The 12630-nt window shown below is 41.9% G+C and overlaps 1 long non-coding RNA gene across 2 annotated transcripts in view; it reads left to right on the forward strand.

Annotated features, from left to right (window-relative positions):
• Positions 1–4298: 4298 nt before the first annotated feature.
• The window catches only part of LOC134346196 (uncharacterized), a 45831-nt gene continuing 37499 nt past the window's right edge, over positions 4299–12630 (forward strand). For both annotated transcript variants that reach the window (XR_010017858.1, XR_010017857.1), the window contains exons 1-2: positions 4299–4396; positions 5295–5362. This is a non-coding gene — a long non-coding RNA (uncharacterized LOC134346196). The remainder of the gene's footprint in view (positions 4397–5294; positions 5363–12630) is intronic.

The following is a 12630-nucleotide window of genomic DNA, read 5'->3' on the forward strand; positions in this document are numbered from 1 at the left end:
AGAGGGTCAGGGAATGGGGTTGAGGAGGGGGAAAAGGATCATCCATGATTGAATGGCAGAGCAGACTTGATGGGCCAAATGGTCTAATTCTGCTCCTATATCTTATGGCCTTATGCTCTTATGTTATAGATAAGTTCTTTACACAGAGATTGGAGAGTATACCAGGAGGTGGTAGAGGCAGATACATTTGAGGCATATAATAAATTCTTAGATAGACACATACATGATAAATAAATGGAGGGCTACCTAGGAGGGAAGGTTTAGATTAATCTTAAAGCAGGTTACAATTCAGCTCCACATTGTGGGCCGGAGGGCCTGTACTGTGCTGTAGTGTTCTTTATTCTGTATTCTACATGCTATAGAGACAACTCCATAAACACTTGAAACTTGTAACTTTCTTAAATCTGTTCTCATACCATAAACAGAGCTTTTATAACTTATCCAATGTCATCACATGAAAAAATAGGATTCAGAAGTGACTCTGCTGAGTTATGGGAGCTCCATTTCTATTTCATGGGTTGAGCTATGATTTTGCATATCTACCAAAAACATTGATGTGACAAAGTCGTTTTATATTTGGGACTTCCCAGATAAATCGTGCATAGTGCTTGACATTGTTAAAGACAATTTGAAGAAATGTCCTTGTGTTAACCACAAAAAAAATCTATATCTTACAATGTAATGGAGGAACATATATTAATCCTAAGTTTCTAACACATAATTACAGGTTTTCAATAGCCAAAAATATGTACATATGTTTATCTCAATTCAGTGCTTATCATCTTCTCATTTGTTTTTTTTTACATCCCAAATCAATTGCTCTTTATTTTCCCACCAGCAGGATCAACACTAAATACTGTAATTGGAAAATGCTGGAAAAACTCAACAAGTCAGGTAGCGGCTGTAGAGTGAAATAGAATTGGGTTAGATAGACATGTAGATTGGCAGATACTTTATTGATCCAAAAGGAAATTACAGTGTCACAGTGGCATTACAAGTGCACAGATGTACAAATATTAGAAGAGAAGTTAAAAAGAATAAAAAATAAGCTGCTTTAAAGAAACACACATCAAAGTTGCTGGTGAACGCAGCAGGCCAAGCAGCATCTATAGGAAGAGGCGCAGTCGACGTTTCAGGCCGAGACCCTTCGTCAGGACTAACTGAAGGAAGAGTGAGTAAGGGATTTGAAAGCTGGAGGGGGAGGGGGAGATGCAAAATGATAGGAGAAGAGAGTCTAACAGGAGGGGATTATTCACTTCCCCGGCTATAAATTGACTTATTATAGGGCCTAATGGCCGAGGGTGAGAATGACCTCATCTAACGCTTTTTGGAGGAGCATAGTTGTCTTTCTCTATTAGTGAAAGTGCTCCTCTGTTCAGCCAAGATGGCATGCAGAGGATGAGAAACATTGCCCAGAAATGCTAAGATTTTGCTTAGGGTCCTTTGTTCTACCACTGCATCCCGTGTGTCCAGTGTGACTCCAATAACAGAGCCAGCCTTTCTTATCAGTTTATTGAGCCTGTTGGCATCACCCATGTTGATGCCATTGCCCAAGCACACCACCACATAAAAGATTGTACTGGTGACAAAAGACTGGTAGAAAATATGAAGTAGAGGCCTGTATACTCCAAAGGACCTCAGTCTCTTCAGGAAGTAGAAATGACACCAGGTTTCTTGTACACAGCCTCTGTGTTGGTGCTCCACTCAAGTCTGTTATCCAGGTGCACCCCCAGGTATTTGTAGGTCCTCACCACAACCACATCCTCACCATCAATAGTAACAGGGAGCAGTGCAGGCTGCGTCTTCCTAAAGTGCAATATCATCTCCTTTGTTTTACTTATGTTGAGCTACAGATGACTCAGCTTGCATCATTTGACAAACTCCTCCACCGAGGCTCTGTATTCATCCTTTTGTCCTCCCTTTATATACCCAACCATTGCTGAGTCATCAGAGAATTTCTGCAGACGACATCACTCAGTGTTGCATCTAAAGTCTTATGTATACAGGGTAAACAGGAAGGGAGCCAATACAGACCCCTGTCGGGGCCCGCTGCTGCTCGCTTTTAGCCCTGTCAGACACACAGCTCTGAAGCTGCACAAACTGTGGTCTGTCAGTCAGGTAGTCCATTATCCAGAATACAATGGAAGTGCCAAACTGCATTGAACGGACCTTCTCCCCCCAGCAATGACAGCTGGGGGAAATTAATGTTCCTTTTTCATTGTCTTCCATCAGAACTAGAAAGAAAAATGGAAGTTAGTATGTTTTGGAAAAAAGGAGTGGAATTGTGAGAACGGTCAAGATGAGAGACTGAGTGGCATAAATAGTAGATTTGTTGGTTTAAAAGAGGATGTTGAGGCTTAATAATGACAGCTAATCTGTCACTGTGAGATAGACAATGCTGGAAAAGTTTTAGCTGCTCAGGTAGCAAGTGTCGAAAGAGGGAAAAAAACTAAATTAATATTATCAGTTGATGATCTTATATCAGAATTAACCAGGTCTGACACAAACTTGAAAAACCAGTTATCTGAACTCATTAAATTCATTGTCAAGCTCCGAGAGGTCGTGGTGTGTCTGGACATAGACATGACTTTGCTCCTTGAATTGACATTGATTTTCGTTGGTGTAGTGTAAGAGAGCAAAGACAGAGCGGTCAGAGTGGAAGTAAAAATTAAATTCACATACAACTGAAAGCTGTAGGTCATTGCTGTGACTGAGTGGATATGTTCAGCAAAACAGTGAGCCAACCCATACTTGGTTTCTCCATTGCTGAGGAGACCATATCATTCTTAACCACACTCCCTTAGCTTATCACAGTGTGTCTCATCTATTATCTTTAAGCTTCAACACTCTCTCGTAGATTTCTCCACCCTTGCCCCTTAAAACATATTATTATTTTAATTTTACCTAGTTTTGATGAATGTAAGATGGTAATTATCTTTTCTTTTCTTTTTAAATCTTTTTATTGAATAAGTATACAAAAGGATAAGCCATATAGGCACTAATATACCGTTAGAATATAATAAAATTACAGGAAATATTAATACAGAAAAAAAGTGATACAAACAATGTAATTTAAACACAACATACTAAGGTAACATAATAGTATACTAATTTATATATATATATATCAATAGAGAAAAGGAAAAAAAAAACCCAAAAAATCCACCGTGCAACTAAACTAAAAGCAAAGCAAAGCAATGGGCTAACTTGGAACCAAATAGAGTTAAAGAACTTAAAATCACGTCCTCGAACCAAATAGAGTTAAAGAACTTAAAATCACGTCCTCAAACCCGACCTCCATTAAAAACAGTAAAAAAAACAAGAAGGGTATATAAATATGGAGCAAAAAAGAGAAGAAAAAAAAATTATATTAAATGAAAATATTGAATAAAAGATCTCCAGGTCTGTTCAAATTTAAGTGAGGAATCATAAAGATTGTTTCTAATTTTCTCCAAATTCAAGCATAGTATCATCTGAGAAAACCAAAAGTAATTATCATTCCATAGATGCTTTCTGGACTGCTGAACATTTCCAGCAAAGCCTGTTTTTATTTCAGGTTTCCAGCATCAGTGCTTTTTTGCTTTTCACTTATTGCCCATTAATTACTTTCCTTTGAAAAGGGGCGAAAGAACCGCAATCCTTGTAGGACAGATATTCCTATTCTGTTACTTCTAATAATGATGACACCATTGTTAAACAACTTAACAATACAAATGCTTGGGAAGTGATTCAGGAATATAGATTTATGTCCCACCACACTAGCTAATCTAAAGAAACTAGTAGTATAACTAGATATCTTTAGTAATGGTGGCAATAGAAACTTACATTTTGCAATAACAGTGACAACAAGGAATGCAATCTGCTGTTTTTAGCTGATCCAACCAGTGCTGCATCTCCAGAAACACAATGTAATGTGATTAGTCTTCATCTGACATATAAGGTGTGCTGGCAAATCACTCAGGACAAAGAGGCCAGGAAGGGGCATGAAATGTTGTCCTAGCTAGTGGTGCCCATGTACTGAAAGTAATTGTTTAATCCTTTAAGTAATATTTGTTTTCAAAATTATGTTAAATAAAGAGTTTGAGAATTTTGACCCAGAGTTCTTTCCCGGAATCATCTTCATCATGTTGGCAATCAGTCACAGGTAGTACATCTAAATTTGTTCTTATTCTGTATTGGTAGAGTGGTTAACAGAGTTATTTCAGAAAGCAGTCACATGTAGACCACATTGATGGTGTTCTGCACCCACATATGGAGCAGACTTGATAAGGATAGCACATTCCTTTCATGACTGTAGTGAACTCTACAGCATTATACAACAGCCATATCATGGTCAAAGTACTTCTACAGCTTGAAACTCTCTGCTTCAGCATTCTGTGCTCCAGCAACTCTCATGGTATGGCATGTTTTCTCTAATAATTAACTAATTCTTACTAAGATCTAAAGTGATCTAAGATCTGCACTCATCTATATCTAATTAACCCACCAGGGCACTTTTGCTTTCTCAGCCGACAGCATATCCAGCCTAGGGAAATGTCAGGTTACAGACAGCTCTCGGGACATTTATAAGACTCTATATAAATCTGTATTAAAGAGAACAGTTCTCCAACTCAGAGGAGGATGATGGAGAGTGTTCTCTGTGGTATAGATTATTTGTTGTTCAGTGCAGATCAGGTTCCTAGGCTATTAGATTAGAACATTTCAACTTGTACTAGCTTTTTAATTCCACATCATTGAATTAACTGAATTTAAGTTCACCAGCTGGGCCAAGGTGAGATTTGATCTCAGCTTATTATTTTATTATTTCTCACCTTTCTGGCTGTAAATAGCAGTTTCTGGAATGTTCAATCACATGTGTTTCTCTTTTACACCACCAACATTGAAACCTCTGTGGTCTAGATATCGTTATGGACTATTTTGTATAGGTTATATTTTCTTCCAGTTGTGTCCCACTTCCATCTATGTACAATGACACTGAGCAACATGATTGGAATTAATGCAGTCCAGAAGTTGATAATGCAGCCCCGCAGATCTGGCTCAGCACTGATTTGATTTTGGCCTCACGTCCGTTTTCCCAACTGTTTCCCATAGCTCTTGACTCCCCTATTAGAAGAACAATGAATATTTTCAGACATGCTACAGAATCACAAACCTTCTCAGTCGAAATGATTCCCTCTTCATCTGCAGCTTATGTGGGTGACCCCTTATTCTGAAACTATTCTCTATATAATTCTAGATTTTTGCATCCTATGTGCATCTAGCATGTCAAAACATCTTTCCTTAATCTTGCATAGGCTCCACTAGCTCTACTCAGGAAGCTCTCTGAGGCGATGTCTGCTTTTGAGGACAGAACGCTGCCAAGGTATGTAATGTGGTCTACATTTTCAAAGGCGATATTGCCAGCTTTTATGGAGGGCTGGATAAATGGCTGGTTGGGCAGCGGTTGAAATAGGACCTGTGTCTTTTTTACACACAAAACAAGATGCAACATGCCTTGACAAAGGCATTCAGGACACATTGGAGCTCTTCTTCAGAGTGTGCTGTGATGGTGTTGTCATCCGCATACTGAAACTCCATGATGGTGGTGGGGTTGACCTTGTTCTCGTCCTTGAATAAGTTGAGGTTGAAAAGCTAGTTGTCCAATCTATGCGTGAATAGTGAGGTAGATGGATGAATTCTCTGTAGCAGGTCATTGCCTATGTGGCAAAGGATGCTAGCAATAAAAATGGCAAATAGCCTGTGCACAATCATACAGCCCTGTTTATATCAAATGCTTTTGCAAATTTTTGAGAGATAAGTAGAAGGGTTGCCTTTGTTCAGAGCATTTATTCTGTAACTGGTATGCTGTGAAGATCATGTCTACGGTACCTCTAGATGGGTAGAAACCATTCTGTGATTCCAGGGAGTACTTCTCTAGTTAGTGAGAGGAGTCAGTTGACAATGATATGATGCTTGTGAGTTCCTGAGAGAGATGCCGTCTGGAGTTCAGCTCCTGGTAGGGTCACTGACAGCAGTAATGTCAAGGGGCAGGTTCCAGACAAAGGGCAATCCAATCAAGATCTCAATGGTGGGGCTGGTGAAAGATGGCATCGCAATGATATTGGAGGCAAAGGAACACTGAAACAGTGAAGGGCCCCAGTCAACTTGCATTCCATGCCACTGTATCCGGATCTGTCAATGACCTTGTGGTTGATTCAGTCACTGGATTGAGGCAGAAAGAGCCCTTCAGCAGCTCCACCCATGACAGGTCAGGCCTATTAAGGATCCACTCTGCTCACCCACTCGGGGAAGGAGCTGGAAAAGGTGCCCTAAGAATAGCCTACCTCAACCTACTGACTGGATTACTGTGTCCACGGGGAACACCATCTGTTTAGAAACAAAGAAACATGACCTTTGGAACCTGGAATATGCACACTCCGATAGATAGTGATTGACCAGAGAGGAAAACTATGATCATCGTTAGAGACCCGAGGAGATGCCAAATCGACCTAGCTGCTCTTTCTCAAACCAATCTGGCAGACAAAGGGCAATTGAAGGAGGTGAAGGGTTGTTTCACCGTTTGGAAAGGGAAGGCAGCTTTAGAACCCAAGATCCAGTGGTTTTGGGTTTGCAATAAAGAACCAGCTTGTCAGTCAACTCTTTGAACTTCCTGTGGGGATCAGTGATGATCCCTTAGGTGCTTGCCAACAACCAGATGGCAACCAAGAGTGCTTCTTCTCCAGCTCTGGACTCATGAGTATGAAAAAGAAGCCCTCTAATGCTTGCCTAGACATGACACTGTAAGGCATCCCCAAGGAGGCTAAGATCATTCTCTTAGGGGACTTCAATGCCGGGGTCAGTTTGAACTTCAACCTTTGGAAGGGTACCATTGGAAAGGAAGGTATTGGCAACATCAACTCAATTGGAGTGCCTCTCACATTATGTACTGAACACAATCTTGTCATTATGAACTCTCGCTTCCACCAGAAAAAAACAAATTCAAGGTATCTTGGCAGTACACTTGATCTTAACAGTGGCATCTCATTGACTGAGCTAAGGACTGCTCTGATGTGAATATCACAAGGGCTATGATTGGCACAAATGACTGTTAGACAGATCACCACCTGATCTGGTCCACCATGTCCATCAGACACATGAAAAAGAGAAAGGTTCATAGAAAGCAGACCGGGCTAAGTCTGAAACTTGAGAACCTGCTTGACACTGCATCTTTAGGCCTTGTTTGGGAAAACCTCCAACAAGAATGTCTGGAGGATATTGAGAAACTTTAAAGCTGCTTAAATCCACCATCCTGGATACCTGAAAAAAACATCCTTCGGTTCAAGTCCAGCAAGAATCAGGTTTGGTTTGATGATAATGACATGGAGACAGAACAATTTATCTCCAAGAAAGGAAAAAACTTCAGTGCCTGTCAGAATAACATCAGCGGCAAGGCCAAAAGAGAAGCTGACTCCAGAGCCAAAACAAATGTCTAGTGCAGGATAAGGGCACTAAAGAATTCTTGGTGGGCTGAGAAATCCATGGAAATCTAGAGAATGGCAGACTCTGGTGACACGAGAGGCCACTAAAGCAGTCTATGATCCATGTTCACAAACTAGAGAAAATCTACAGAAGCTGGAAATCAAAGCAACACACCAAAGTGCTAGAGGAACTCAGCCAGTCAGCAACACCTATGGAAGTGTAAAGAGTCAATGTTTCAGGCCAAGACTATTCAGCAGGACTGAGAAAAAAGTACTGAGAAGTTGATTGATGAAAGAGATAAAGTGCTGGAGAAGGAGGAATCTGATAGGAAAGTGTAGAAGACCTTGGAAGAAAGAGAAGTGGGAGGAGCACCAGAGGAAGGTGGTGGGCAGGGAAAGAGATAAGATGAGGGAGGGAAATGGGAATGGGGAATGGGGAAGGAGGGGAGCATAGTTACCAGTAGTTTGAGAAATCGATGTTCGCCTTAGAACACCTTATATTCCATCTGGGTGGCTTCCAACCTGATCACATGAATAATGATTTCTTGAACTTCAGGTAATTGCTCCCCACCTTCACCTTTCTCTGTTCCCATTTACCTTGCTCACATTATCTCTATACCTGCCCAACAAATCCCTGTCAAGTTCCTTCCCCTTCCCTTTTTTCTACCCTCTTCTATCAGATTCCCTCTTCTCTAGCCCTTTATCTCTTTCACCAATCAACTTCCCAGCTCTTTACTTCACCTCACTCCCTCTCCTGGTTTCACCTATTACCTACCTTGTACTTCTTCCTCCCCTCCACCCAACATCTTACTCTGGCTTCTCATATTTTTTCCCAGTCCTGATGAAGGGACTTTGCCCAAAACACCAACTGTTTACTCTTTTCCATAGATCCTCCCTGACCTGCTGAGTTCCTCCAGAATGTTGTGTGTGATGCTATGATTCAAGTTACTGTGTTTAAAGGTTAACACAACACGCTGCCTTGGCTGGGGCTCAAACTCACGACCTTCAGATCGCTAGTCCAATGCCTTAACCACTTGGTCACGTGCCCACTACAAAAATAAAGCCAGCATACTAAATGCCTTACATAAAAGTTGCTGGTGAACGCAGCAGGCCAGGCAGCATCTCTAGGAAGAGGTGCAGTCGACGTTTCAGGCCGAGACCCTTCGTCAGGACTAACTGAAGGAAGAGTGAGTAAGGGATTTGAAAGTTGGAGGGGGAGGGGGTGATCCAAAATGATAGGAGAAGACAGGAGGGGGAGGGATGGAGCCAAGATCTGGACAGGTGATAGGCAAAAGGGATACGAGAGGATCATGTGACAGAAGGTCCGGGAAGAAAGACAAGGCGGTGGGGGGGAGGGCGGGGGGGCACCCAGAGGATGGGCAAGGGGTATATTCAGAGGGACAGAGGGAGAAAAAGGAGAGTGAGAGAAAGAATGTGTGTATAAAAATAAGTAACAGATGGGGTACGAGGGGGAGGTGGGGCATTAGCGGAAGTTAGAGAAGTCGATGTTCATGCCATCAGGTTGGAGGCTACTTAGACGGAATATAAGGTGTTGTTCCTCCAACCTGAGACTCTCAGCCACTCTCAGGTTGGAGGAACAACACCTTATATTCCGTCTGGGTAGCCTCCAACCTGATGGCATGAACATCGACTTCTCTAACTTCCGTTAATGCCCCACCTCCCCCTTGTACCCCATCTGTTACTTATTTTTATACACACATTCTTTCTCTCACTCTCCTTTTTCTCCCTCTGTCCCTCTGAATATACCCCTTGCCCATCCTCTGGGTCCCCCCCCCTTGTCTTCCTTCCCGGACCTCCTGTCCCATGATCCTCTCGTATCCCTTTTGCCAATCACCTGTCCGGCTCTTGGCTCCATCCCTCCCCCTCCTGTCTTCTCCTATCATTTTGGATCTCCCCCTCCCCCTCCCACTTTCAAATCTCTTACTCACTCTTCCTTCAGTTAGTCCTGACGAAGGGTCTCGGCCTGAAACATCGACTGCACCTCTTCCTAGAGATGCTGCCTGGCCTGCTGCGTTCACCAGCAACTTTTATGTGTGTTGTTTGAATTTCCAGCATCTGCAGAATTCCTCTTGTTTGCATACTAAATGCCTTCCTCAGTACTTATACTGTACACAGCCTTTTGTGTTTCATGCCAAACCTTTCCACCAGTGGCAGTGTCATGAACAGAAGACATGACCATAAAATAAAAGCCTGGTTATTGAAAACACTGAAATTTCTTCTTTGAACATCTAGTTGCTCTCCAGAATTTTCTGCCTATGAAGACAATGATATATGACAGATATGAAAGAACAAAAAATTGAAGGTTTTGGAGAAATGCCACAGAAGGAGACATGAGTCCAGCATAGACCAGCCACGATCATATTGACTTGCAGAACAAGGTTGAGGGGCCGAGTGGCCTTTTCCTGCTTTTATTTTCTGATGATTTTTGTACATTACAGGGGATTTGTAGTATATACTGGACTAATCCAAATTAGCGCTTAATCATCAGTATTAATATTACAGATGCTCTATGGAGTATCAGAATTCAATGCTAACTAAAATTGTCAGAGGTTCTCTAAGAATCAACACCATTAAGCTGGTTCTATATAAGATTAATTCTTAATCCTAAATACTGGAGTGTGTCAGAGTGGGTTATTTCCAACTAAATACTTCTCTGTGATTAGTTCTGTCTTCTGGACACATTTGAAAGCAAAACATTTACGGAAACAGAGAAACATAAAAACCTACAGCACAATACAGGCCCTTCGGCCCACAATGTTGTGCCAAACACGTACTTACTTTAGAAATTACCTAGGCTTACCCATAGCCCTCTATTTTTCTAAGTTCTATGTACCTATCCAGGAGTCATTTGCCTTCACCACCGTCGCCGGCAGCCCATTCCATGCACTCACCACTGCATAAAAAACTTACACCTGCCATCTTCTCTGTACCTACTTCCAAGCACCTTAAAACTATGGCCTCTTGTGTTAGCCATTTTAGCCCTGGGAAAAAGCCTCTGACTATCCACACGATCAATGCCTCTCATCATCTTATACACTTCTCATCCTCTGTCACTCCGAGGAGAAAAGGCCGAGTTCACTCAACCTAATCTCATAAGACATGCTCCCCAATCCAGGCACTATCCTTGTAAATCTCCTCTGCACACTTTCTATGGTTTCCACATCCTTCCTGTTGTGAGGTGACCAGATCTGAGCACAGTACTCCAAGTGGGGTCTGATCAGGTTCCTATATAGCTACAACATTACCTCTCGGCTCCCAAAATCAATCCCATGGTTCACGAAGGCCAATGCACTGTATGCCTTCTTAACCACAGAGTCAACCTGCATAGAAGCTTTGAGTGTCTTATGGACTTGGACCCCAATATCCCTCTGATCCTCCACACTGCCAATCGTCTTACCATTAATACTATATTCTGCCATCATATTTGACCTACCAAAATGAACCACCTCACACTTATTTGGGTTGAACTCCATCTGCCACTTTTCAGCCCAGTTTTGCATCCTATCAATGTCCCACTGTAAATTCTGACAGCCCTCCATACTATTCATAACACCCCCAACCTTTGTGTTATCAGCAATTTACTAACCATCTCTCCACTTTCTCATCTAGGTCATTTATAAAACTCACAAAGAGTAGGGGTCTCAGAACAGATTCCTGAGACACACCACTGGCTACCAACCTCCATGCAGAATATGACCCATCTACAACCACTCTTTGCATTCTGTGAGAAAGCTAATTCTGGATCCACAAAGCAAAGCCCCCTTGGATCCCATGCCTCCTTACTTTCTCAGTAAGCCTTGCATAGGGTACCTTATCAAATGCCTTGCTGAAATTCATATACACTACATCTACTGCTGTACTTTCATCAATGTGTTTAGTCACATCCTCAAAAAATTCAATCAGGCTCGTAAGGCATGACCTGCCTTTGACAAAGCCATACTGACTATTACTAATCACATTATGCCTCTCCAAATGTTCATTAATCCCGCCTCTCAGCATCTTCTCCATCAACTTACCAACCACTGAAGTAAGACTCACTGGTCAATAATTTCCTGAGCTATCTCTACTCCCTTTTTGAAGAAGAGAACAACATCTGCAACCCTCCAATCCTCCCGAACCTCTCCCATCCCCATTGATGATGCAAAGATCATTGCTAGAGGCTCAGCAATCTCCTCCCTCACCTCCCACAGTAGCCCGAGGTACACCTCCTTCAGTTCCAGTGACTTATCCAACTTGATGCTTTCCAAAAGCTCCAGCACATCCTCTTTCTTAATATCTACATGCTCAAGCTTTTCAGTCCACTGTAAGTCATCCTTACAATTGCCAAGACCCTTTTCCATATTGAATACTGAAGCAAAGTATTCACTAAGTGTCTCTGCTATTTCCTCTGGTTCCATACACACTTTTCCACTGTCACACTTGATTGTCCTATTCTCTCACATCTTATCCTCTTGCTGTTCACAGACTTGTTGAATGCCTTAGGGTTTTCTTAATCCTGTTCACCAAGGCCTTCTCATGGACCTTTCTGGCTCTCCTAATTTCATTCTTAAGCTCCTTCCTGCTACCCTTATAATCTTCTAGATCTCTATCATTATCTAGTTTTTTGAACCTTTCGTAAGCCTTTCTTTTCTTCTTGACTAGATTTACAACAGCCTTTGTACACCACAGTTCCTGTACCCTACCATCCTTTCCCTGCCTCATTGGAACGTACCTATGTAGAGCTCTACACAAATATCCCTTGAACATTTGCCACATTTCTGCCATACATTTCCCTGAGAACATCTGTTCCCAATTTATGCTTCCAAGTTCCTGCCTGATAGCCTCATATTTCCCCTTACTCCAATAAAATGTTTTCCTAACTTGTCTGTTCCTCTCCCTCTTCAATGAGGATAGAATTGTGATCACTATCTCCAAAATGCTCTCTCACTGAGAGATCTGACACCTGACCAGTTTCATTTCCCCATACCAGATCAAGTACAGCTTCTCCTCTTGTAGGCTTATCTACATATTGTGTCAAGAAACCTTCCTGAACACACGTAACAAACACCACGCCATCTAAACCCCTTGTTCTATGGAGATGCCAATCAATATTTGGGAAATTAAAATCTCCCACCACAACAACCCTGTTGTTATTACACCTATCCAGAATCTG

The sequence above is a fragment of the Mobula hypostoma genome, chromosome 5, assembly GCF_963921235.1.
Source record: "Mobula hypostoma chromosome 5, sMobHyp1.1, whole genome shotgun sequence".
NCBI lineage: Eukaryota > Metazoa > Chordata > Chondrichthyes > Myliobatiformes > Myliobatidae > Mobula > Mobula hypostoma.